Source organism: Sturnus vulgaris, chromosome 11, assembly GCF_052056855.1.
Source record: "Sturnus vulgaris isolate bStuVul1 chromosome 11, bStuVul1.hap1, whole genome shotgun sequence".
In the NCBI taxonomy this organism is placed as follows: Eukaryota; Metazoa; Chordata; class Aves; order Passeriformes; family Sturnidae; genus Sturnus; species Sturnus vulgaris.
This window is the reverse complement of record NC_142253.1, coordinates 6,606,264-6,631,882: the sequence shown is the minus strand read 5'-3', so window position 1 is coordinate 6,631,882 and position 25,619 is coordinate 6,606,264. Positions and strand designations below refer to the sequence as shown.

Genomic DNA, 25,619 nt, shown 5'->3' with positions numbered 1-25,619 from the left:
ATGCTGTTAAACCCCTACCCCCCCGCCTAGCAAACAGACTCAGCAGCTCTGCCCATGGGCTGAGGCTTCCTCTGCCTTCTCCAGCAGGAATGAATCCTTGTTTCCAACCAAAACCACAGTTTGTTACTAACACAGCCTCCTTCTGTTTAATTCCTAAATTATCCTAAAGCAACTGAAATCAGCAAGTTGATTAAGTACTTAAAACACTTTGTTTCCTTCAAAAGAAGCTTTTGTTTTGCCTCAAAGAAAATTGGAGATTTTCTCCTGAATTCATACTAACAAAGGCATAAGAAATCCAACATCCCAAAGTTAAAATACCCCTTTATCCTGCATTAAACACAGCTGCCAAAGACCCAAAATCCGCATTCTGTCATTCCACACATATCCTTGCAACAGCTGAGAAGACACACAGCACGTCTGGAAACTCGGAGCTGAAGATAAGCTACAGCCTCCCGCGGGGTTTTACTCTTCATGGGTTTTAAAGAGAGTGAAAAAGCAGGAGCAGCTCAGGGACTGGCGACAGACGTCACGTCTGCATCAAGGCAAAGTTTTACAGGTCTGGATATTAAGTCAAATGTTACAGAGGACACAGCACAGCCCCTGCCTGCCCCGGACTCTGCCTGCAAAGGGAACCGATGCTCGCAGAGGCAGGCAGGAATCAGAGCTGGAAAAGAAAACCATTTCCTCACGCCAACATTTGTAAAGCATTAAAGCCACTTACACTTTCAGATGCTGTGCCCGGGGCGCGATGACTTACCCCGGCTAAGCAGGCATTCACACGCTGGAAAAGCCCCAGGGAAGGGGTGAGGGCAGGGGGAAGGAGCGGCAGGACAGACCCTGGAGCATCCTCAGCGATGGCAGAACGCGGAGCTGGGGCTGCCTGTGCCCGGCCAGGGGCTCTGGTCATCTGGGGGGGCAGGTCCCTGGTCCCAGGCTGCCGGAGTGACGCCCACCACAGCTTTAGCTTATTGGTGAAAACCCTAAACCCCGATCCAATCCTGTCCCTTCACCTAAATGTAGCTCTCCGCAGAGGCAACATCCTTCCCAGTTTTGACTAGCGGTATGAAAGCAAAGTTACCTTGCCAATGTATAAATCACACAAAGACAAGCAATAAAAAATACACCCCCGTGCTCAGTTTTATTTCGCCTCTCTCTCACAAAAAAAAAAGTTTCTTATTTACTTACTTGGAGCAACAGCCATGTGAGAGCGTTGAAGAAAGCTGGCAACTCTCAGCCTGTATCACCAGATCAAAAATCAGTATGGTAAATTTCAGCATGCCAATAAAAGCACTGTTTGTAAGAAAGCCTACCAGTGCTCCTGTCACATCTGGGGCAGGGCTGTAACACATACGGAGAAGGTTTGCAGAAACCATCAGCACATGGTTCCTGAAGCTATACTGAATTTCACAAAGGTAACTACTGAATCATAAAGTGCTGCTGGCAAACAGCCTGGCTGGCCAAAACACACGGTTTGCCTTTTTTTCCAGCCTGGTGCAGACACTGTCTGTAGAGATACATCTTTCTGTGCTATACACAGACCTCGATGCTTGACCCTGATTGACACTCGGGCTACAGAAAGCACAGGGCTGCAGGCAGCGACCTGGAAACCTGCATTCATCTGCAAACAACCGACAGGCAGGGAAAAAAGCCTCTCGTGCAACTGCACATTGCTGCACTCAGTTACAGATGTGCAACCCTGGAGCAGCTCCAGAGCGTGGGCTGGCATCTGGGTGACCTCTGAATGTGCTCACACAGCTCCTCCAAGCGAGGGGGGAGCCAGTGGTCTGCACTCCAGGTGTTCCGGAGGACAGGCAGCACGATCCAGATGTGGGCAAGCTGCCCCAGCCCGAGCACAGGCTGGGGATTCAATGAGGTCTATTCATGGAGCAGTGAGCTTCCAGGAACGCAGAGGAAGCATTTCGGAGGGGTATTCCCATTGCAAATCCAATAAGCCTCTTTGCATTCTAACCCCACCACCACTGCAAGCTTTAAATATAGAAGTAATCAAAATGTACATTAAAAGAAGAACTTAGAACTTGGCAGTGTTAATCTAAGAAACATTCCACAGGGGAGCGGGGCTGGAAGAGCACTGGCAGCCTCGGGGAGGGCTGAGCCTGGCTCTCCAGGAACAAAAGCAGCTTACAAACCAGGTTTGCCACGTGAGAGCCTAATTAGAGACCGAAGCCCACACAGCAAACAGACAGACTACAGAGGAAATTGGAGTCTAATTTACATGGAGAACGATTACTTACTGCAACCAATTAGTGTCAAGCTGACTGACAGACTACCCAAAATATATTCTCCCCACCCTCCCCTGCAAGTCTGAGTTTTCCCCGCGGTGTTATTTAACCTGGGTTGCTCTGTAGGTGAGCAGTAGCACCTCACCACAGGACATGGGACAGCAAACAGGGACCTTCTGAGCTTCCCCATGACAAACACAGAGTTAAAGCCACCCTTGTGCCACCCGGTGCCAGCCTCAGCCGAGCCAGACTCAACATCATCAGAGATCAGTGTAATGTACTTTCTCCCTGCTCTTAAATCCTTGAAGGACACCCTGAGGAAAGGTGCTCACCCTTCCCTGAACACATATTCTGCATGGGGACTTTCACACCCTCATTTGCAACCACACAGTAAACTTCACACAAAGGCTGTGTCCACGTAGCCTTTGCAATGTGCTCAGGCTGTGGGTTCTGTGTCCCAACCCACGTTGCTGGTCTCTGTCACAGGAAACACCATCCCACAGCATCACTGCTGCTACTCAGGACACTCAGCTCCATGTACCTGCTCGTGAAACAGCTCTTTCTTCCCAAACCAGCCTTTCCTCTCTGGCTGTGCTATTCCCCAAGCACTGGCAGTTCCATTGCTGCTCTCTGGGGAAATAGGGAATGCCACTGCTGCTGGAGGGAGCCAGGTGGACAGGGAAACTCCTCCTTGGCAGGCACAGCACAGGGGTGCCCATGGTTCCATCAGTGCTGGGCAAGGACATCACCTTCACTCAGGGCATCCCTCTTCAGCTGTCCTGGAAGAAAACCACTTCATCATGGTTCCCAAAGTACAAGCCTGCTGCTGCTTCTGCATAAAACCTACCCCTCCTCCCTATCTGTTAGTACCCAAACTGATAAGCAGACTTTAAAAACTCCTGAAGTGCACACATGGAACTGACCAAATGCCATTTACCTTCCATTTACTGTTGCAAAAGAAAGAACTCATTCTATCATCATTTTTCCCTTCCCAGCACCACACTCATTATTAACAGGACTGACTAATTGCTGTCCTCTGTTTCACACCCTGGCACATGCATTTGGAATGCACAATGACAACAGCATTTCAATGCAACTTGCTGTGCTATTCTTCACAGATTCCTAAGTAAGGTCTGTCTGAGCAGCCTCTCTAGCTACTCATCAGAGAGCTCTTGTGTACACATGCTCAGGCACACAATGACCACATTTTGGATATTTGAGACCAGATAATCAACCCTTCCTTTGAGAAACACCAATATAAAGCCTATTTAAAGACTTTATGAGTCCTCTGCATGGATGAGATAAACATTCTGTTAATCTCTACAGGCTGCATGGATATATGGTATTTTAAACACAAGTTATCCTGAAAAGAAAACTGGGAGGAAATGCTTGGTGAAGTTTATCTAGTAGCTGTTTGGTAATATCTGCAGATAGTCAGGACTGGGGTAAAAGATGGGGTAAAAACATCAGCAGGAATCTTTTGTATTTCAGCTCACTTTCACATCAATGGTGCTAAATCAACTTACACCACAGGAGTCCCATCAAGAGAGGCAATGCAGGATCACCCCACCCGGGTCTCCTTTGGACACAGACACCAAAAAGTCGCAAATCCTGGCGGCTCTGGCCTCCCTCTTGGTTAAATTAAAAGTCTCCATTAATTACCAAGTGGATGCAATGAAAATGCATGTGTGCTCATGCTCCTCAGAATTAGGCTGTTAATCTGGTGTTTGTGCTCCTGGAGTTTATCTCCTCCACACCTCCTTTCTCCCCGGGGAACTGCCTTGCTGCCACTTTATCTGCAGCTCTAAAGACAACACACACTGCTTCGTTTTTAAATTCCCCTCCAGTGCTACCCCTGAACCAAGCTCTTCAGAGAGGGGGGCTCCACCAGCTGTAATTCCCATTAATTCCTCTTATGATTAACAGGTCAGCTCACTCCACCCTGATGACAGTGGGCTTCGAAGTCCAACTCTATCAAAATTATCTGGGCATAAAAGACAATCATTACAGGAACAAACACCTTGCTGAGACTTTTATCAGCTGTGTGCTTGCTGCTCGCTGTTGTGCCACTAATTTAGAGAGGCACAGGCTTTAGAGGGAGTGGGGAAGGCTTCAGCCTCATTGCTCTGCAGTGGCTCCAGGCACAGGAACCTCTCTTCTGTGCTGGGCTGTTGATTATAAAGCTGTGGAGGCAATCACTCCTGGAGAGGGCAAGGGCAGGTGGGAGTGCAGGGAAATTACAGAAACATTCTTCTGAGTGCATCCCATTAGGGCTGGTGGCAATTACACATGCTGATCAAGGAGGCAGGCTTCCCAGAATCTGCTCTAAAATTACTAGGAGGGAAGGGAAGGTGAGAGAAAGAAGGAAAAAAGGGAAATAAACAGGAGCAGCAAAATAACCCTCAACAACAGCTGCAGACATACCCTGGCTCCTGGGAGCAGGGACAGCAGAGCCACCTCCTCCCTGCAGGCAACCTGTGCTGGTGGTCACTTAGGGGAGACCCACAGAGTTAAAAGGCAGTAAGGCCAGCTGAAAAATGCTTGTAAAAACGCTAATGGTCTCAGGTCCTGCTAAGCCACCTCAAGCACTGCTAAATCACTTTTACTTGCTTTCTGGTGGGTTTTGCTTAGGTTTATACTGGTGCACTGCACATCCCTGTGTGCAGGTCAAAACCTGTGTGGATCCACTGGCTAACCCACAATACAGGTATCACTGCCAGGCTCTGCAAGTTGTTATTCCTCTCATCATTCCACTTTTCTCACTAGTTCTGCAGGAATAAATGAAGAAACCAACTTAACAACATCTCCCTTTCAATATGCACTATTGGGAGTTATTGTAGTAATAAAAACCAGAAGGAAAGGCAAGAATTTTCATTGCAACCACTGTGCAGCCTTGCAGTCCTGACCCTGGAACTCCTGACAATGTGTCACCACACATTATTAAGAAATATTCACATTAATCCCAACTGTAAAGCTCTACTTTCAGCCAATTAAACTGCCTGAGCAGCTGAGCTCTCCTGGAGACCTTTGTACTCTCCTTTTTATTTTTTTAAAAATGCTCTCTTAGGGAAAGGAATGGTTTCTGCAGAGATGAGCCACCCAGCTCCTTCCAGCCCCGCCGTGTGTGTATAAAATGTTCTTGGCTGCTTTCAAACACTGCACATTAATCTGTGCGATGGAGCCTGTCTCCTTCAGTGTTCCATCATTTCTCTTCGAGGCAGGTGAGACAGAGCTGTTCCACTTGGCATCACATACCCTCCCTGCCCCCTTCCCAGGTTTCTTCTTTGTTTTGTTAGTTTGTTAGTTTTGTTTGGTTTGGGGGTTTTGGGGTTTTTTTGTGTTTTTTTTTTTCTTTGGTATTGCCAGAATAGCTCACAAGCCACCACCCCTGGCACGCCTGGACCTGAAGAAGAATATATTGCTGTAGCAACCCACAGATGTATGAGACAGCCAGGGTGCTCATAAACAGAACTGGAAGATTATGGTTTTAGTACTTCAAATTATGAAAAATATCAGTGCTCCCTTCCTGCAGCTTAGGAACTATAACTTCTTTCTCCCCCAGCCAGTTCTTTGCCTATGTCTTAACCTGGAGGGACAGAAACTGTTTCTTGAGTTAAAGGCTGCTGGTAACAAACCCCAAACAGGTGTTTGAGTAGTGATGACTGGGATTTGTTTGTGAGCAATGCGAGCCCCACTGTCTCACCCTGAAAAGCTCTTGCACTAATAAATCAGAGTATCTCCCACACACAAAGGGCTATCTGATACAAAGCCAAGTGTTTTCACTAACCTCACTCCTGCGACATGGATTTCCATGCCTGCCTGCCCAAAATTTGCTCAAGCTATGCCAGCCAGGCACCTCACTGGCTGCTCACATGTGTGACCACTACCACAGCCAAAGTACCTTCTGCACTACCCATGTGCCACCAAAGCCCAGACTGGCAAATCATGACATTTCTTCAAGTCTTTATTAAATACTAAAATATTCTGCAGTTGCAGCCAGTAGGGTTCCCCCCAGAGGACGCTTCAGCTGCAGCCTTGTCTGCTGGGAGGTGTAACCTTTGCTGTGCCTCACACAGAAGAGATGCATTCATTGAGTGGCTCCTTGACAATAGTTATGAAGGACAATTCCCCTCTTCACCTTGCTCTCATCACCTCGGGTACTGCACTCCATGGAAACAGCCAGAGCCTGGGGAATGGAGCAGGAGCTGAGCAGAGCAGGACCACAGACCTCCTTCACACCCAGTGAACTGCCTGAGCTCTCCTGGCTTCACCGTGAGAGGGATGAGCACCTCTTCCACAGATGAGGCTTCCCAGGAGGGCACATGGATGTGGAGGATAAAAGCTGCCTAAGGATGCACCAGCATCCCAAGCCCTGCCAGTTGCTGGTGATCCAGCAGCCGCCGGCGTCTGCAGCACATCTCGTGTTTTGGAAGCTGCAATGGGAACACCATGCACTTTCCCTTTTTTTTTCCAAGCATCCCTAAATCCTTGGCTCCCGGCGTTTCTACAGTGATTAAACACACAGTTCTCAACACTGAAACCCCATAAAAACAAAAATCCATATGGGGAGTGTCCCCATAAGCCAGCTGGTACCTGCCAGCAGCTGTAATCTCGGTGCCATCAGATCTGCACAATAAATGAGTTCGTTTTACTGGGGAAGGGCTTTTCTACAAAATGGAAATCAAAATTGGCTTGCAAAGATGAATGATGCCTGTGAAACTTTTTTCCTGCACTTGATTAAATACACACAACAAACCCATTTTTTCTACTTGAACGATAAATTCAATAGTCTAAAATTAAGCCCAGCAGGGTGAGTAAGATCCTGTATAGATTTCAACAGATACTATCATTTTTTTTTTAACCTGACTGCAATGTATACACTTTGAAAAATCACTTGAGTACCTCTGGCACCAAACATAAACACAGGGAAAGCTAAAAATCATGTTGTGTTTTTATCTTGATACATCCTGCACCGCAAAGTACAGCCCTGGTTTGCCATTTCATGATAAACCAACTCTTTGCTTTTGATCACTTTACTGTGTAACCATGGATGTGAATGTACATTAGTATAACGAAAAGAAAACGGGAGGAAAAAGCCCAATCACAGAAGCATACCAACCTGAACCACATGCTTCCCAACCAAAGGGTATTCGTAGATACCAGAATTACCATTTCTCTTCAAGACAACTGATCCTTTTAATGAAAATATAAGAAGCCCTAGAGAAATTCTGGTTGATCGTTATTAAATGCACAGGCCTCATGCATTTTTTTTCCAGGAAAATGACTGAAGCTTGGCTTTAGCATAATCCTGAAGATTATTTACATCTTCTGTATTTTTTTTCCACTGCTGCTGAATAATCAAGGCTCCTTGGAAAACCACTGCCAGAGAAACATAAGAGGGTTTTTCCCCCCTTCCTTTTCTTTCTCTTTTACCCGCTTTTATACATTTTCTTGCACAGGAGCAGTGAGGAGGTGTTGGAGGTTAGGATTTTTCCTTTTTTTTTTTTTTTCCTTTCTCTCAGGGAATTTTGTCCCATTTGCTGCCTAAGAGATGACAACGACCAGTACTGAAGAGACAAAAGATGTGGTTGGGAGGGGGAAGGGGGAAAGGGTGCAGCAGGCTCCTCTCTTTGCTGGGGGGGTCTCTGGGGAAGGGCAGAGACACCTCGAGATTTTGGCAAGCAGACATGACAGAAATCCCTGGGGAGCAGCTAGGAAGGGGCAGTGTCTGAATCTCCCTCCTCAATCCCCAGCTTCCAGACATTTGATGAAGGGGAGCTTAGGTTGCCTTTCAAACTTTTTTTTTTTTTTTTTCCAGCAGAAAAACCTAAGAGAGGAAAGAATTGTGGCTCCTGGAAAGGCAATGGAAGGAGCCGTCTCTCCTCTTTGGAGGAAAGAGCTCCAAAACACTGCAAGTTCCCTGAATATCGGGATGCTTTGGGGAAGGAATCTTACAGGGATGCTTCAAGACAAGCACTTTGCTTTCTGTCTCAGCATTCTTTATAATTTTCCATCACGCAGCCTCCCTTCCTCTCCTGTTTCTGCCCTATCCACTTACACGGCTGTGCACAGGGAATGAAAACAATTAAATACTCTTAAACAGGCAGGGCTGCAACTGGCACGATAATGAGGTCATTATGCACCTAAATATGCTTTCTAAAAATAAATTACATCCAGGTATAGAGATCTCCTGGCTGCACTGTGCCCAGGGAATTATCTTAATGCAAAATCTCTAACAGCCTGGTTTGGTTACTTCAAAGCAAACCCGGCCTTGCCAGGACAATTACAAGGGCTTGGCTGATGCTTAGCATCACAAATTTTGGCTCCTCTCAGGTCAGGGGGAAGCCAAGAAAGCCAGACCCTGTGTTAGAGCCAAGGGTCACCTCTGAACCCACCAGGGCACAGCCAGGTGCCATCCCAGGTCAGGACCAACACCTCTCCCACCTGTGTGACATGCTTCCTGTCACCAGTGTGGGGACAGACACTGCCCAGCTCTTGCCTAGAAAGGATCCCATCTGGTGAGCAGACTTGGTTAGAATTACACAGCAGCCTGGGCTGCAGGAGGATCATTTGTAGTAATTAGATGCATGATATGGGCACATGGGAGGACATCAAAGGACACTGGTAGCTTCGATGGCACACATCTCTTTTTTTAGTGGTCAAGAGGCAAAAACTCCTCTGTGCCCTTGAGCTTCTCTTAATAAACCAAAATTATACAGAATTATTTTTTTGGCAGGGTAACCAGGTAAGTAATGACAAAAACCACTCCAGGGGAAAATTAAGGGTCAACATTTTTATTTTAACATGTGCAATTCATAGAATCATTTAGTTTGGAAAAGACCTCCAAAGACCATCGAGTCCACCCATTAACTAGGACTACCACAGCCACCACTGAACCCTGTTTTGAAGTGCCACAAGAGACCTGTGCATGTGTATGCACAGCCACACACATTCCCTGCTCCAGTGCACAGCCATATGGGCTGCTCTGCTTCCCCACTCTCCCAAACTGAATACAAACAAGGCTTCATGTATATTGGAATCTGTAGGAAGCTTAACATTTACTTGGCTTTTATGTAAACACTCACGTGAATTACACAAGTTTCAGCCAAGAGTCTCAGCACCCCACTGTGCTGAGCCAGATAATTCATTACAATTAAAAGCAGACAGGGAGGCAATCAGGCTCACCAGCACTGGGTGGGTATGGATTTGCTCTCCCAAATGGTTTCCAATGTGTCTTCTGGAGGAAACCTCACTGGTATTTGCAGGGGAATGCTGCTCCTGCACCCAGGGCCAGGCTGTGTGAGCAGGGACCTGGGACACAGAGATGTCCCAGCCACCACGGGAGGATGCTTTGGGCTGTGTCTGTGTGTGCACCATCAGAGTGAGGCAGCACCTGCTGAAACTCACCTTGCAGGCAGGTGAGCACTGCCCTGGGTACATACAGAGCATCACACCCTGACCAAAGTACTTCAATAATAACAATACTGATAATAATAATAATAAAAACCAAAAAGGCATGTGGCTATTGTTTGGGATATATGGTTTAATGCTGAGTTAACTGTTTTACTCATGATCTTAGAGGTCTTTTCCAACCTTAAGGATTTTATAATAAATAAAAGAACCCCCCACCATAAGCACATGCATCCCCCCAAACTGCAAGGCAGCATCTAATCCCTGCATCTCTGCTTTTCTCACTCAGTATCCATAATATGCTAAGCTATTAAAACTATCCTATGGAAGTGCTGTGGCTTACAGTGCTGAAGACAAGTGGTGTTATCATTTGGTATTTCTTCCTTTGTTATTACAGTGAGCCTTCCTACATCTCTGAAAATAATCCAATTATTGCTTACCACTGGTAAGGTCACTGTTGCTTTGAACAGAGATTTGGGTAATACTCTGATTACTCTTAAGCAAATATTGCTGAGACTTGAGCAGAAATTTCAGAGAGATTGAAAATCCATTTAACTGGAAACCGCAGATGGGAAAATATTCTCACTCTAGTGGATATAAACAACAAAAAGAAGGTATAATTTCTCTATCTTATTAAAAAATATTGGTTTATCTGAAATCAACAGCATAGATATATTCAGCTATTAAAACAATATATGATTTCTCATATCATATACCCTTCAAAATACAGGAATCATTGAGTCTTTATTAAATGTTCTCATATGGGCTTCCAAAGGTATTGAACTACTTAAGTGCAATATATGGAAAACAGCAAAAGGTTTGTATCACTTGTGGGAATAAAAGAGCTCCTGAAGAAAAGCAGATATCAAAGATCAATCTATAATAAGGAAAGGAATTTTACATCCCTTACAGCAGTCTTGGAGATAATTTTTCTGCATGGAGCAAACGAGATAACAGCAAAATCATACAAAATACAGATGGTGCCAAGAAAAGGTGTCTATTATAATTCCTTTGGTGCAATTAATCATAGGTTCTTTACTGTCAGACCATCTCCAGGTAATGGCAAAAAAAGGAGGAAAAAAACCCCCAACTCTTTTTGTTATTTTTCCTTAAGAAGGAATTAATCATATTGTCACTGGAAGATATTTTTTCTGACATTGCTTTACTTGAACTGGCCAACTGATTAAAAACAAAACACAGCAAGGACTTGCTGTCCTTCTGCTGGAAGAATGGAGAAATGCTCAGATTAACCCCCGAGTACCCTAACAGCTAGGAATGACCCATCTCAGCAATACCACCAGAAAACCCAAACAAGCATCCCTGGACAGGGGGAAGGATGAAAAATTCCAACAGCTCTGGGGGTGGCCAGGGCTGCCTGACCCATGGATGGCTTCTCCTCCTCTCCTCCTTGCAACCACATAGTTTGAGTTTCCTCCCAACATCCCCACAACTCATCTTCATCCCACAGCAGGGATCTGTTCAGGGTCTGGGCTGAACTCCTGCTCAGTCCTGCTGGGTTTGGCGCAGTGACACCCCCTAAGCCCCTTTTGGAGCTGCATCTTTTTTTTCCTCCACATTCTTCCAGCCTCACGAAGCTTCCAGAACGGCAGGCGGATAACGCCAGGGCGGGATGTCACAGCGTTGTGCCAGGAGTGAGACAGCCAGTGACACATCCCTGGGGACACCTGGGGACACAGAGGGTGAGCAGGCACAGTGACATGTCCCTGGGGACACACAGGGTGAGCAGGCACAGTGCTGCACCGTCTCTCGCCTAGGAAACCTGCCCCGCCTGCCTCACACGCGCCAAAATCCCAAGGGGATAGTGAACAGTGGAAATCGCATCAAGAAAACCTATTTAAAGTGATACCCCACTGCCATGCAGCAAAGGAAAAATGTGTGCCTCAGCCTTCCAGATGACTCTATTCCCTCCAGAGAGCTGCCTGCGAGCAAGCTGCCTGCCCAGCACCAATGAGTGATATGGCAGCACTATCACAAAGCTTAACCCTGCCTTTGTCCTGCCAGTCTTTGCCTCCTGCCTTCCCATCTTGGACCAAGAAGGGGACAAAGAAGGCCTAGAGAGGAGAGAAGCACTGCAGGGCAGCCTCTGCCTAATAAAGATACCAGGGGAACAGGATGCTCAGGGGATGGGGATACCCAGGGGATGGGGATGCTCAGGGGATGGGGATACCCAGGGAATGGGGATGCTCAGGGGATGGGGATGCTCAGGGGATGGGGATACCCAGGGAATGGGGATGCTCAGGGGATGGGGATACCCAGGGGATGGGGATGCTCAGGGGATGGGGATGCTCAGGGGATGGGGATACCCAGGGAATGGGGATGCTCAGGGGATGAGTGAGATCCTAGACAAGCTAATTCCTCACTGATGGCTCATGAGTGCCATGGGGCTCCCACTCATCTCCCAGCTCTGGCTTCTCCCCTCTCTCCCCGCAGCCAGGAGGCTGCACAGGGATTCAGGCACGTTTTGCAGCGGGAGGCAATGCTCCCATTCTCACTTAACATGTTTTCTATTTTGAACCTCAGTCCCCATGCCTTTCTCCCGGTTGCTTCTTGATGCTTTCCTCATCAATGCCCACACCCACTCTGCGGCACAGACACCTGCAGGCTTTTAATTGCTCCTGGATTGCCTTGATTAGATGCTTTCGGGAACCTTGGACTTTTCTCTCAAGAGGTATCCAAGAGACGGGGATAAACTCACAGTGTCAATCCAGAGTGCTGGCCTCTGTTTTTTCCTGTACACACACACCACCCCTGGGCATCTACAGTGCTATGAAATCAGCATGCAAAGGGTATAAAATACTGTCTAGCAGCAACTACACTTCCACTGGGCTAAGGACTCACACCTCATGGGCTTATTTCTACAAAACCCTAAGTATGTTGCCAACTAATCCCTTCTTTCCTACATAGTAACTATATCTGGATATTTTTTTTCAGCTTTCTCTGCACACCTGTTTATTCAGAGGAAAAGCAGCAGCCTGAAAAACTGAAAACTGACTAAGAAATAAATTGTATTAGTGCCTTAGGAAGAACATGGGCTATTTTAAGCACATTAGACTGTTATGTTAAGTATCAGCAAATAGAGGAAGAAAAAAACCCACAGTTTTGTACTTCTTGTTAATGGCACTAAAGCCCAGCACACAGGAAAGCCCGTGGGACAGGATTTTTGAAACCATTCTGTGAGCTGCAGAGTAACCTCCAGGTTAAAAGTGCATTAAGACAATTATAATCAAAACATGTCTGTCGAGGGTGGATCTCAAATCCCCTTTCAGGGACAGGTTTAGCTTCTCAGCAAGTGAGCACAAACAAACCACACCATTGTTTTGCTGCTAGTGGCAGGAACAAGCTGTCCTGGCCACCTCGCTGGGGCTGGCACTGGCACAGGGACCCAGGATCTGCTGCTGCAGGATGCAGGCACTGTGGGGGAGCCTGGCATGCCAAAGGAACAATGTCAAAATGCCCAGGCTCCTCACAGCATCACCCTTCCACAAGGTAGTCTGGGTGAGACAGGCTGAGCTCTAAGAAATGATGGATAGCTCTGATAAATGAACAGATGCAGTGTCCGAGGAGAGGCAGGGCAAAATGCAGAGACAGGTAGCAAGCGTTGCCTGAGACTATGCTGGCACAGTCCAGCCTCCATGCTGCCACGGTTTTCAAGCAAGAAATAAAAAAATAATAATTATAAAAGCCCCTAAACTCAGCTGGCAGATCACTTTTACAGACATTTGCACAGACGCTGGAGGAATATCCAAAGTATAGTTGTGTCTAGTATTTTAAGTTTGCAAACAGCACCTCATAATGCTGACTGGGTAGAGCACTTCCCAAAAAACTTTAGAGTCAGGAAGACCAAGACAGGATACATTCTAACCTGCTTTTAGCCAAGGCTGTCTAAATGTGAGGAACCTGGGGAGGCTGCAAGCAGGAAAACAAAACAGTAAGGGGGAATTTAATGCAGAAACCCGAGCTGGCTCATTAGCGTGGAAGCAGCAATCAAAGAGCTCAGGTCTGCACTAACCTGGCCAACTGAGCCCAGCAATGTAACCCAGGGTGAATGAGACTTCACTGGTGGTGCCATGCCACCACGCAGACCAAGGCAGCTGAAACAGCCAGCAAACACCATGTAGACTTGGATTTCATAAATCCAGTCCAATAACCAGTTGTGCAGAGCAAATACACGTTGAAATAATGTCACTCGCAATATCAAGGTTCTCATCAGGGACGAGCATGTCATGAATCACTGCTGAAGCCAAATTTAAAAGGATATTGATGCCCAGGAATCCCATTTGGTGCTCATATAACATATGGCACATGTGAATTTTATAGCTTTTGTATTAATGTGCCCAGAATGCCATCACTTTGTGAGATTTCATGAAATATTAAAATTAATGAGGATCATTTATTTTACAACTCTCGGCAAAGGCCCTGGGAATGATGAGAACCTCCCTATTAAATTCACTCAGGTTTGTGACTCGCAGCCCTAATATCTGGCATCTGTTTACCAAGTGAGAGAAAAACACGATGTTTTTCAAGCTGGTTATTTGATGGATCGGCCTGAATTTATTTATTAAGGTTTCTACAATCCATTATCACTGCAGGAAACAGAGAGGGAGGGATGATTGACTAAACATGTTTATCAAACCACGTGAAATCTACAGAGACATTCAAAACAATTCTCTAGCCACTGTAGGAAAGTGTCAAGCATCTTTACTGATAGCCCAACTGTGCATTGCACAGTCGGCTTTCAAAGACCCAACAGAAGACTATGATGTATAAAGACAATATAGGAAAAGGCTGAATTTTCATGTCTTGTGATGAATACAACAGTGCTAGAGTAATTTCTAAAGGACTCTGCCCACCTGTGTGCAAAACTGTATTTGAGATATCAGCAGGTGGCAAAATGCACGTGGTGCCAACACACAAACCAGCAGTGACAGACAGCACTGGAAAGCAGCCGGGGCCAAGATATTCCTGCTAGAATGATTACTGTGGAAGAGAGTGGTTTCTGCAATGTGTATCCGGGAGAGTCAAAGCCAACAGCTGCTGGGAACTTTGAACAACCACAGAATTCGACAGCAAATCTCTGATGAATGGTTAACACCTTGCAAATCTTCTGGAGAGCAGGGAATGGTATCGAACTGGTAGCCTGCTGCAAAACTGTGTGTGCACAAGATACAAAGTCAATGTTTCAACCAACTAATAATGAGAAAAGAAGGGTTCATGCAAGGTCCCTGAGTGCAGCCACCTGCCCCAAGGGGAAGGGGGATTGATTGTGTGAGTAATGGTGTGCATCCTCGACCTTGGCTATGTCTGTGCATGCAGGAAGAGGCAGCGGAAGAAATCAAGAGCAGCAGGATATTGTTGTGTGCAACAACCTCAGCTGTGCTCGTGTCTGAAAAAACAGTTAGCAACCCCTGTACCTGAATCAGATCACGCACCAACTTCTGCAAAGTTTATTATTCTCTTATTTCCTATTGCAAATTGGTTGACTGAAATCCTCCGAGCTTCGCAACCAAACAAATCATCCTAATAAACACGAACTGAAGGGAATGAATGGGTGGAGACACATCTGCTTAAATGAGCACACAACTGGTAGTTACTGAACAGACAGCTATGAAAACTTGAGTCTCTGTCTACAGAGATGTTTCCCATTAAAAAAAATCTTGTTAATATCAAATACTCTTGGACTGCTTTTCCACAATGTAAAAAAATCATGTGCAAAATTACATTCTACTTCCAAGATGCCATACACATGAACAGCAGAAAAATAATATTATGAAAAAGGAATTTCACAGTTCATGTTATTGTGCCAAAAAACAGCTGCACTGCAACCAAACACACCAACCACACCATCCAGGAAAGAGCCAATATCTGCCCAACAGCAGCCCACAGTCAGAATCACAACTGATAAGGAAAATGATGATGATAAATGAACTTGGACCGACAACAACTGGCTCTGAATTACACTTTGATTCTATGATTTCCATCTCCCAAGACACACATGCTCACTATATTGAGAACATATGGTGACATGGTGACACGTGGATTTGAATCTATTTCAAAGGTATGTGGAATCACATAAGCAGAGCAGGAGTGTGTGCTTGCTCCAGCCAAGATACTCATTTATTCTTCATATGCATTTATGTGTGGGAATGGGCTCGTCAGCATCACTGCTTGGTTCATCCATAATTAACATCTGGAAGCCAAAGAGAATAAAAGCTGACACAAGATCCAAGTATTCCAAAACTCTGTAAACTCTCTGGATACTTGAAAACTAAAGAAATATCTTAACCTGAAAAGGAGAGTTTCCATTCTCAGTTTAAGCTTGTGCTAAATTGTACAGACATGTTGATCCAGGGTGTTGACCCCATGTCTCAGCTGATGAGGGATGACCTTGCAAGATGGAGTGATCACACAGTGATGCAGAAATGAGAAGATATTTTGCTTTAATGACTGTTTTCTGGGAAATGATCAAATGGAATCAGCCATCACCTCTGCAGTACTAGGGCTTGCAAATCCATGCAATGCACCAGCAAGGTGGGATTGCCTGTGGTATAACTGACCCAGGAGCAGATACAATCCCTGCTCACACCTGGGTGAGGTGAGAGGCTGAGGCTGGTACACAGCTTGCTTTCAAGTAGCTGGCAGAGATGGAGGTGAAGTCATCATGAAGCAGAAGCACTGTGGTGACTGTGAGGGGAGAAGGAGGATGTACAATCCCCTACGAATCCTCAGCCTCGCTTTTATACCAAGCAATTAGGGATAGACTCCTTTCACCATAAACATGCTTCTTGTTTGCAAACAAAACTAATGCCACAGCAAAATCTGCTTACAGAATGTCAAGATGAGTCTGAGATACATTTTCTCCCCTGCTACAAAGAGAAGATTAACCACAGTACTTATGGCAACTCACATTTCAATTAATAAGAGCACTATCTTATGAATAAACCAATTATCAACTATCAAAATCCAAAGCTTCCTACAAGAAGGGTTTAATCTAATAAGGAAAACAAAGCCTCACTTGCTGTCAGCAGAAGGATGGTCCATCTTTACCTTCCCAGATGCTCTGGGCATTTGGCATCACAACCACAACACAGTGAGTCAATATATATATCATATATATTACATATGTTACGTATCAGTACTTTGGGTCTCCAAAGGCATAGGACTACAGACCCTCATCAACAGCAAAGCTTTTGTGTGCCATTATCCATGTAGTTCATGCTTCCAATCTGCCTAGTGTAACTGTCTTGGGTGATTTAAATAAGAACTGAAAATCTTCCCACAAGACTGAAGCAGCACCATTGAATTTGTAAATATCTTGGGCTCCACAGAAGGATGTTAATGCTAATACAGGGAATCTGATGCAAATGAAAAATGAAAAAAAATCCTCATTACAGAGTTTCTTGTAATGACAGTGCTCAAATACAACCACAACAGTCTGCTTTTGATTAGAGCAAGCCATTTAGTGCCGCTGTTATTATTTGTTGTTTCTATAGTTCCTTGGGTGCATACCACTCTTACCAGACAAACACAGAGAGGGGCTCAAAAGCTTCTTCACTGAGATAACAAATCCTGCTGGATTTCAGGAAGGTTGAGCCCATGCACACCTCTGCCCTCTTCCTGGTTCTAACAGAGCTTTCCATATGGACTTGACTTCTCTTTTCTCCTTTTTGGAGGAGTGGGGTTCCCTTATACATTGAGCTGCACTGGGAACTTTCCATGTTCTCCTATCCAGCAGCAGAAAAAGTTCTCACATTTATTACATCTGGAAAAAATTCATTAAGGAGAATTGTTTGGGGTTCATTTATGTGTAGTGCCATGGATGCCAAAAAAAAGGGCCCCAGGTGAGCACCTCAAATTAAAGCACATGATCCCCATCCAATTGCCTCCAAGGTACATCTACATGGCCAGCACCCAGTGACCCTTCAGCCAGCACAGAAATTCCCTTCCTTCAGACTTCTCATCTGAGGCTTAATTTGATTTTGGTTTTGTGTTTTTTGTTTTTTTTTTTAAGAAAAAACCCAGCAAAACAAAAAACCTCCAGCAATCTGTTGGGTCAGAGGGTTAGAAAATGGGAGTCCAGCTTTAATTAGGCTGTGGTGGTTAACAGCCCTGTAAGTCCATGTTTTTACATTGCATGCCCAGATTTGTGACCTGGCACGTGCCTTTGTTTGGCTGCAGGAGGTGACACCAGGCACACAAAAGCAGCTGCACAGCTACAGGGTCAGTTTGTGCAGCATTAATGAGGCAATATAGATGATAAGGAATACATCCAGTGCCTGGATATACCGAATGCTCGGGGGAACTGGGCTCATATTAAACAACAAAATTGTGATCTGTTGTGTAGGGATGCAGGTCTGAAAGAATGGTTTCCAGATGGGACCACACCACTGGTATAGAGAGACTGAAAAAAAACCTCTTTTTAAATAAAACAGAAAAAAAAGAACAGGATCTACACATACATTATATCTATAGCACACATATATCTTGCTTACATTTTTCCAAAGAGCCTTTATGACAGCTCTCCCGTAATTTGTGCCTCTTTTGTATCAAGATTTCTCTTTTAAGCATAAGGTATTTTATTGACTCAAAATGGGACCTTCTACTTTAGAAAAGAATTTGAATGAAAATGGCCACACCTTGCTTTTGTCTCCCCCCAAATTCTTCCAGCTCTGGATGGCTGGGATGGACAGTGAGGCTAGAGCTCAGACAGAAAGAAAAAAAAAAGGTTTAATTGTTTTAATTCTATAGTACTTCCATGTGCAGTACATAAGCCCTTATTCAGGGTAAAGAAACCCATTGTGGAGCTGGAGGGAGAGAGTACAGAGATCTCAAAAAATACATCAAACTATTGAACTGTCAGATTTGGCTCTTTTCTATTACAAAGGCACCAAACACTTGGAATTAATAAAATATCATTTAGAAAGGCCATGTAATAATGAGGCTGGTAATAAATCATGTTAGCAAAGCATCCCAGTACAAACTTGTGTGTTAGAGCAACAGATCCTGGGAGTATAACAGTGTTCTCCACTCCTCATTATTAAAAACTTGCTTTGTTGCCATCAACGTGCTGTTCTCAAAGCTGTTGTAAAATTTCCTGCTTGTCAGTGATTTTAAAGAAATGTTCACTGTGGGTTGAAATTCCCACCCAAAGCTTGGGTGGCTGTGGGGCAGGTCACCACGTGCCTGCTCCTCCTCTCTGCTGCACCACAGGAAGAGGGGAACTAGGACAGTGAATCCTGACAATATTTTACCTATTGTTACAATTCCACAATTTGATTTCTACTCCACTTCTCACATCTGTTTGCCAAATCCAGCTGTTTGCTTATCCATTTCATTTAAACATTATTTTCCTCCTCGAGATAAAGAGTTTATCAGTGGAGAGCTACTCTACACCAAACGAGGGCTCTGAGCAATATTCCACCCTCTTACTTATGTAAATCCTGTTTATTAATGACAGACACAGAGTGCGACACCTGAACCAAGGCCTGTGAAACTCTGCACTCACACTTTGGCAGAAAATCTGAGAAATGTGGGAAGCTTTGATGGGGTGGAAATCAGAGGGAACCCCAGCTTGCTACCAGGGAGCTGCTGGAGCTCTGAGCACATTGTCATGCCAGGCAAGCCCCTTAATGCACCATGAGCCAGCCCAAAATGCAAACCCATTTTCTGCAAGCCCCAAGAGGTTCTAAAAAGGCACATTTCTCTGAGTGGAAATGTCTGACTGTGGCAAGGTCAGGAGAGCTTTTTGCTGTGTTGTCACCATTTTACCCCACAGCTGGAGGGAACCCTGCCACAGGAATCGAGTGAAATAGCACTTACAATATTATGGCAACAGATTTGCACCACAGATCAGCAGCTGGTGTGATGAAAACCAATATTCCCCAGTAAAATGGTATTCCCTGAATGACTGGCCAGGCAACTCAACCGAGTTTAGTACAAAAAAGGAAAAACAGCTACAAGTCAAATTATTTAAAATCCTGTGTAACTCCTGTTTACTTCATTAACAACAACAAACTCACTTTTCATCTGCATTACTTCAGCTGTTTATCAGAATTTCAATAAAGAGCTTTCTTCTTTTTCTTATTCCTGTTTACTTCCATTTTCTACTTGGAGATTTTAGACTTCAGCTTTGAACATTGGCTCCACTCTGCTGCTTTTCATCTTGCACCAGCAGACTTGCAGCCAATTGAAATAAGGTAACCTGTCCTCTGCTTGCCCCTGGGCAGAGCCCAGGGCAAGGTGCAACTCCCGGGATAAACACCCTGTGAGCCACTTCGTTACTGAGGCTGGGTGCCAGCTAATTAATCGACTTTATCTGTTCCTGTATTTATTCAAGGCAGACCCCCCCCCCCCCCCCCAGAAAAGCTGGCTGCCTTGCAGTTACAGCATTCAGATGTTATAAGTTCATGAGCCAGAATCAGTAAACATGATGCAATTATAAGAATAAGTTAGTGTGGAATATCAATTTAAAGGGTCCTCAAGAGAAAAAGCGCTCCTAGATAAAATGCCTCATAAAAATGCACATAATAGCACCCTGGCTGCAGCACAACCAACAATCCAGGACTGCATTTTATTTCATATTGGGTGAGTTACACCCCAAGACAGATATCTGATTCTGCCTTTCCCATCCAGCCATGTATCCAAGGTCCACAGCCCTGGACCTGCTCCCACTTCCCAAGCTGCTTTGACTGGACCACACCAAGCACTCAGCCATTTGGAAGACTGACAGGACGTGTCTTCTCCTGTTGTATTTCTTACTGTTTCCCAGGGTTTCTTCTGATTTTACTGTCATGTTAATTCTCCTGAAATCCTGTGATAATCACCCTTAATCCAGCTGTCAGCATCCCAGCTTTGTTACCTTGCATTTAGTCCAAGGAAGGTGTGAAGATGTTTTATACAACCGAGTCACAGACAGATGAGCTTCTAATTGCAGAACTGTTTCTACTTGCAAACCGATTTCCATAAGGAAGATGAGAAAGCCTTTGCACACCCTGCACTTTCACATGGTCAGCACATTCTCTTGGCCCTCCTGGCAGCTCAAAAAACCACTGTCCACCAGCCTCACTGCCTGCCTGCAGGACTGGACAAGTCTGTGCACCAGTGGCTTCTTCCTTCTTCAGAGGTCTCAAGAAATTCAAGAGGTTAAATCTCTAATCTCATCAGAGGGCTCTGGTGAATCATGGCCTCTCACAGTCTGAGGTCATCAACATGTGCTCTTAGTTGCAAGACCATCTCTTCAGGACACTCTGCCCTACACCTCCAGCAGCTGGTGCCTGGGCTGAAGGAAGGACACCTACACACCTTGGGAAAAAAGCCCAGCTGCAAAGCAGGCACCCCACAAACATGTGCCCAAAGTGCTTGTAATCATCTCGAGGACAGAACAAGTTTATAGAATTGCAGAATTGTTTAGGCCAGGAAATACTTTCAAGATCATCAAGTCCAGCCATTAACCCAGCACTGCCAAGCCCACCACTAAACCATGTCCCTGAGTGCCTCTTCTAGTCTGCTTTTATATACCTTCAGAGATGATGACTCAACCACTTCCCTGGGCAGCCTGTTAAACGTTTGACAATCCTTTCAGTTAACAATTATTTCCTAAAATCCAATCTAAACCTCTCCTGGTGCAGCTTGAGGCCATTTCCTCTTGTCCTCTTGCTTGTTGTCTGGGAGAAGAGGCTGACCCTCATTTCACTACATCCTTTCAGGGACTTGTAGAGAGTGAGCCCCTCTGAGCCACCTTTCCTCCAGGCTGAGCCCCCCCTGCTCACTCACCACTCCTCATAAGCCCTTAGGAGTGTTCCTCCCTTTCATTTCTGCCAGCATCTTCTGAGAGAGCCCTGTGAGCACTGTGAGGAGCCTCACCTGTTGGAGCCAGCATTACACCTTCCTTCCCCCCAGCTCCACAACAGCAGGAAGAGCTGTCAGGGTGTGCAGACAGACCCTGGTACAGTGACTGAGCACCACTACAGTCACAGAGGTTGGGTTGATGTGTGATGCCCTGGGGGGTCCCGGGGCAGGTGTTGCAGAGAACAAGTTTTGGGATCTCCTGGTAGAGAATCATCCCTGTGCCCCTTTCTGGGCTCCAAGCAATGAGACAAACTGTTTGAGCATTTGGGCAGAGTGCTATCCCAGCCTTCCATGCCAACATGTGCCAATGCCATGGCAACTGGTGCACTGAGCTAATGCTGCCTGGCCACAGTTACATCACCTCACCAGAAAGCCTTTGCCTGGCACTGCCCTCGCTCCCTGCTCTGCCTGCAAGGGGAAGAGACCAGCATCACACTCCAGCCCCTCCTTCCAGCAAAAGTGACAGGTGATGGAGCTGGACCTGGCAAACTCTCTGCTGCTCTTCTACTAAAAACTCCATTGCATGGGGAAAACAGAGGTGTGTGAGCTGGAGAGGCGATGCTGTCCCTTGTATCCAGCATGGCCCCTTCCCTTTGCCTCTCCCCAGAAGGTGTTTAAGGCAGCTCAGCAAAACATCCCAGACTTGGGGCTGGCTCCCACCCACCAATATCCACACAGGACCCTGCTTGGCTGGACTGGCCAGCACCATTTCTGTGCTCTCTGTGTGTGGTCCCTGATCAAGCACCATCTGTCTTGAGTTTAGCTCAACAACGCTGCAGCCCCACCAATTAAAACAGCCTGCAGAGTAAAACCCTGAATAAATGTGAAGTTAAGCAAATGATCAGCAGCGAAGATAAATAACACAGGGATGGGTCTGGCATTGAGGTGGGAGGCAGAGAGGCCAGGACACCCCAGAAAGTGACAGCATGGACCCCAGGTAGAGCCAATCCCCTTCCCAACCCTAAGACTGGTGACAGTGACACCAGGAGACCGCTCACTGTCTTCAATGCAGACTTAACTGTTCATTTTCTGCTGCATCACCTCACTACTACAATGTCAGGTGAAAATACAGTTATTATCCAGCCTGCCTGGCATCCTCCCCACTCCAACCATTGCACCTCATAGAAGAGAACAGGGTGGGATGCTCCCAGTGCCTGAGAAGATGCAGGAGCTCTAAGGTGCTCTCAGAGGAGCAGCTCTGCACCAAACTCCTGCTGCAAAGGTTCCATCCACCCCACAGGCACTTCAGGATGATGTAACACACCCTTGCAATGGCACATCCTACCAATACCACTGGAGAGGTCCTGCTAGCTCCAACGGGAATGGGACCATTTCTTAACCTAGAGGATGCAGGTGGAAGCTACTCAGTGGGGATAGTTTAGATAAGAATCATATAAAATAGCTGAATCCCAGTTCCTGCGCAGAAATGTATCTGCTTGTATTTACCACCCACATACTATTTTATTAAGACATAATCTCAAACAAGAATTGTTGCCATTGCTGAAGTTTATTTTAACATATGGCCAACTGAGCCTAAGAAAAACACGTAAAATACATTTTAATGTGCTATTCTTGCCTAATAGTTTTTATAATTTTTAAAATGTGCAATATATATTTATACATTCCAAACATTTGGGGAGGTGTACATTAAAAAATTGTATCAGTCACAAGTTGACTGTTAAATGAAAAAAGTACTGTGGTTCCTTTGTGTTAGTCCAAAACCACTAGCGTTGCATTAATTTTCAATAGGTAAAAGGTAATTTGTGGCTTCATAAATTCTCTTCAAGACATGGTAATTCTTACCTGGTCACAGCTGTCAGACATTGATAGGCTATACCATGGTGATGGGTTTTTAAAAGCAGAGATGGATGTCTTGTGAAAATCCTGATGTATTTAAAAGGCTGAAAATTTCTTTCAGTCCAGAGAAAGCCCAGCTGAAGTCCTGGCTGGGGTTAGCTGCTTTCTCTACAATTCAACAAGGCACTGAAACACACACCTAATAGTGAGTACAGGAGTCATTTCTGCTGCCTTTGATAAACCACGTGTGTGCAAGTTTAAGCACACAATTTGCCACATAATCACAGATATCAGGACCCCATTAACTGAAAACCATTTGCAGAATGAGCGTCCTTGGGGTTTCCAGCTCCCTCATCCCATTTGCACACAGGTACGGTGCAGGTACCCATCCCAGTCCTGCAAACAGGATATGCTGCTTGCTTCCCCACTCCCAAATTATTCCCTCAAAAGAGTGGTGCTGATCATCCTGACAAAAATGAAGTGCAGTAACACATCAAACCACCCTTGGGCTGCCCTGGATAGAAAGCATTCCCTCTATCCAGGTTGTTCAGAGTTGCTTGCTCCCAATTCATCAGTGACCACACCCAGGGCTGGAAACAGTCCTTGTCAAAATCATGGATGAAGTTACAGCTAAACACCTCTTCATCAGCCCCAGCTTCTCATACTTGAAGGGACACGGCTCTAAATGTATTTACCCTCACATGAAAGCCCACTCCGCAGAATTTAATTGGATACATTCTAAAATATCAGCTTTGTTTCTTCACCAATAAACCAGAAAGCTGCTCTCTCACGTGTTTATTTGAAATAGGGATTTAGCAAGTATTAAATGCTCTCCTCTTAGCTACAGTTCCAGGCCAGGATTGAAATATCTGTGTTGCAAGACGAATTCTAGCCTTAAACCACATTAAGCACATTCTAAAAATGGAATAAAATAATCAATTCCATGTGCAAATCTCTGCCCTCCTGGTAACCTTCCTGACCCAAATACAGCCAATGCTCTGACCGGCATGGGATGGACCCCTTGCTGTATGCTTCAAGTCAAGGAAGCCAGAAAGCCAAGGCAGAAAACACTCCCTAATTTTTGCAGTTTTCAGCTATTACCCTCAAAGGACAGAGGGTTGGGGAGGATGAACTCTGAGACCACTTGCAAAGGCCACTCTGCACACACGCAGCATTCTTTATTCAGCACTTACATATTGACTCGCATCCTGTTTTGCTGTAAACCATAATATTACTTCACTGCCGTCTGAAAAATGCAAATTCCAGCAGATCTGGCAAAACACTTTAGCCACTGCTTAGCTTCCAGGCCAGCAGTTGCTCAATGGGGCTATTCATAAGCCCTGCACAGACTTTAATCCTTTCTGCACCAAGCAGTGCTGAGCTCTTTGCCTGGCTGCAATCTGGAGTTCCCAGCAGGAGATATTTCCACTTCTGCCCTCTGGCTTTATCTCCTCTCTTCGTGCTACACATGATGCAACAGCCAAAAAACCCAAACCAAACAAACAAAACCAACCAAACAAAATAAACCAATTATCCCCCAAAACCAAACCAAACCAAACCCAACTCCCCCCCCCGCACAAGAAAATCACAGAGAATGCAATGACTTTGATTTGTTTTCAGTGCTGGCCTGAGGGCAGCCACAGTTCAGCACAAGCACTGGGCAGCAAAGGATGGTATTGCTGATCCCAGCCTGGCTCACCATTACACACACAGCAGAACTGTCATTTTGTATATTTCTAGGACACCACTCACACACAAAACATTCAATATTATCCTTACATTAGGCACGGGGTTATCATTTTATGAAATGCATTTTTAATTCCTATTTTTTAAAGAGAAAAAGGAGAATCATATAGCTTTTTACATCCAATGAATCAAACTCCTTATAATTAGGACTGCTGGTTTCCTAGGTAACAAGGATCCAACTCTCTTTTAGGTGAAGTAAAAATAAAGAATAGCTCCATCCAGCTACCAGAGTGGTGTGGGCACTTTAATCCAGTGATGGGATAGTGCTGCAGACGTGGTGGAGCTCGGAGCACCCAGGGCAGTTCTGCTCTGCTGCCAGTGCCACCACACTGGAGGAGGGACACACAGCAGAATACTGTCTCCAGTCCAGCCAAAATCATGGACAAGGTGTAGACAGGGATTTCTCCAGCCTTCCCACTGGTGCCTGTGTCCCCTTGGCCCAGGACTCCACTGCTGCCACCACCTCTCTTTCTGCAAGAGCAGCATCGCCCACACCCCTCCCCGAGGGCTGCAGCCTCCTCTGTGATGACTTCACCTCTAATAATAACTTCCAGAGCCCCG

General features: G+C 45.5%; 1 protein-coding gene across 2 annotated transcripts in view; it reads right to left on the bottom strand.

Annotated features, from left to right (window-relative positions):
- Positions 1 to 25,619, bottom strand: part of PRICKLE2 (prickle planar cell polarity protein 2) — a 101,926-nt gene that overhangs the window by 56,765 nt on the left and 19,542 nt on the right. The window contains exon 1 of one of the 2 annotated variants that reach the window (XM_088171295.1): positions 758 to 904. The exons of the other annotated variant lie outside the window; for it this stretch is intronic. The gene's annotated coding sequence lies outside the window, so the exon portion shown is untranslated. Of the gene's footprint in view, positions 1 to 757; positions 905 to 25,619 lie in introns of those variants that run through there. 2 annotated transcript variants of the gene reach the window in all.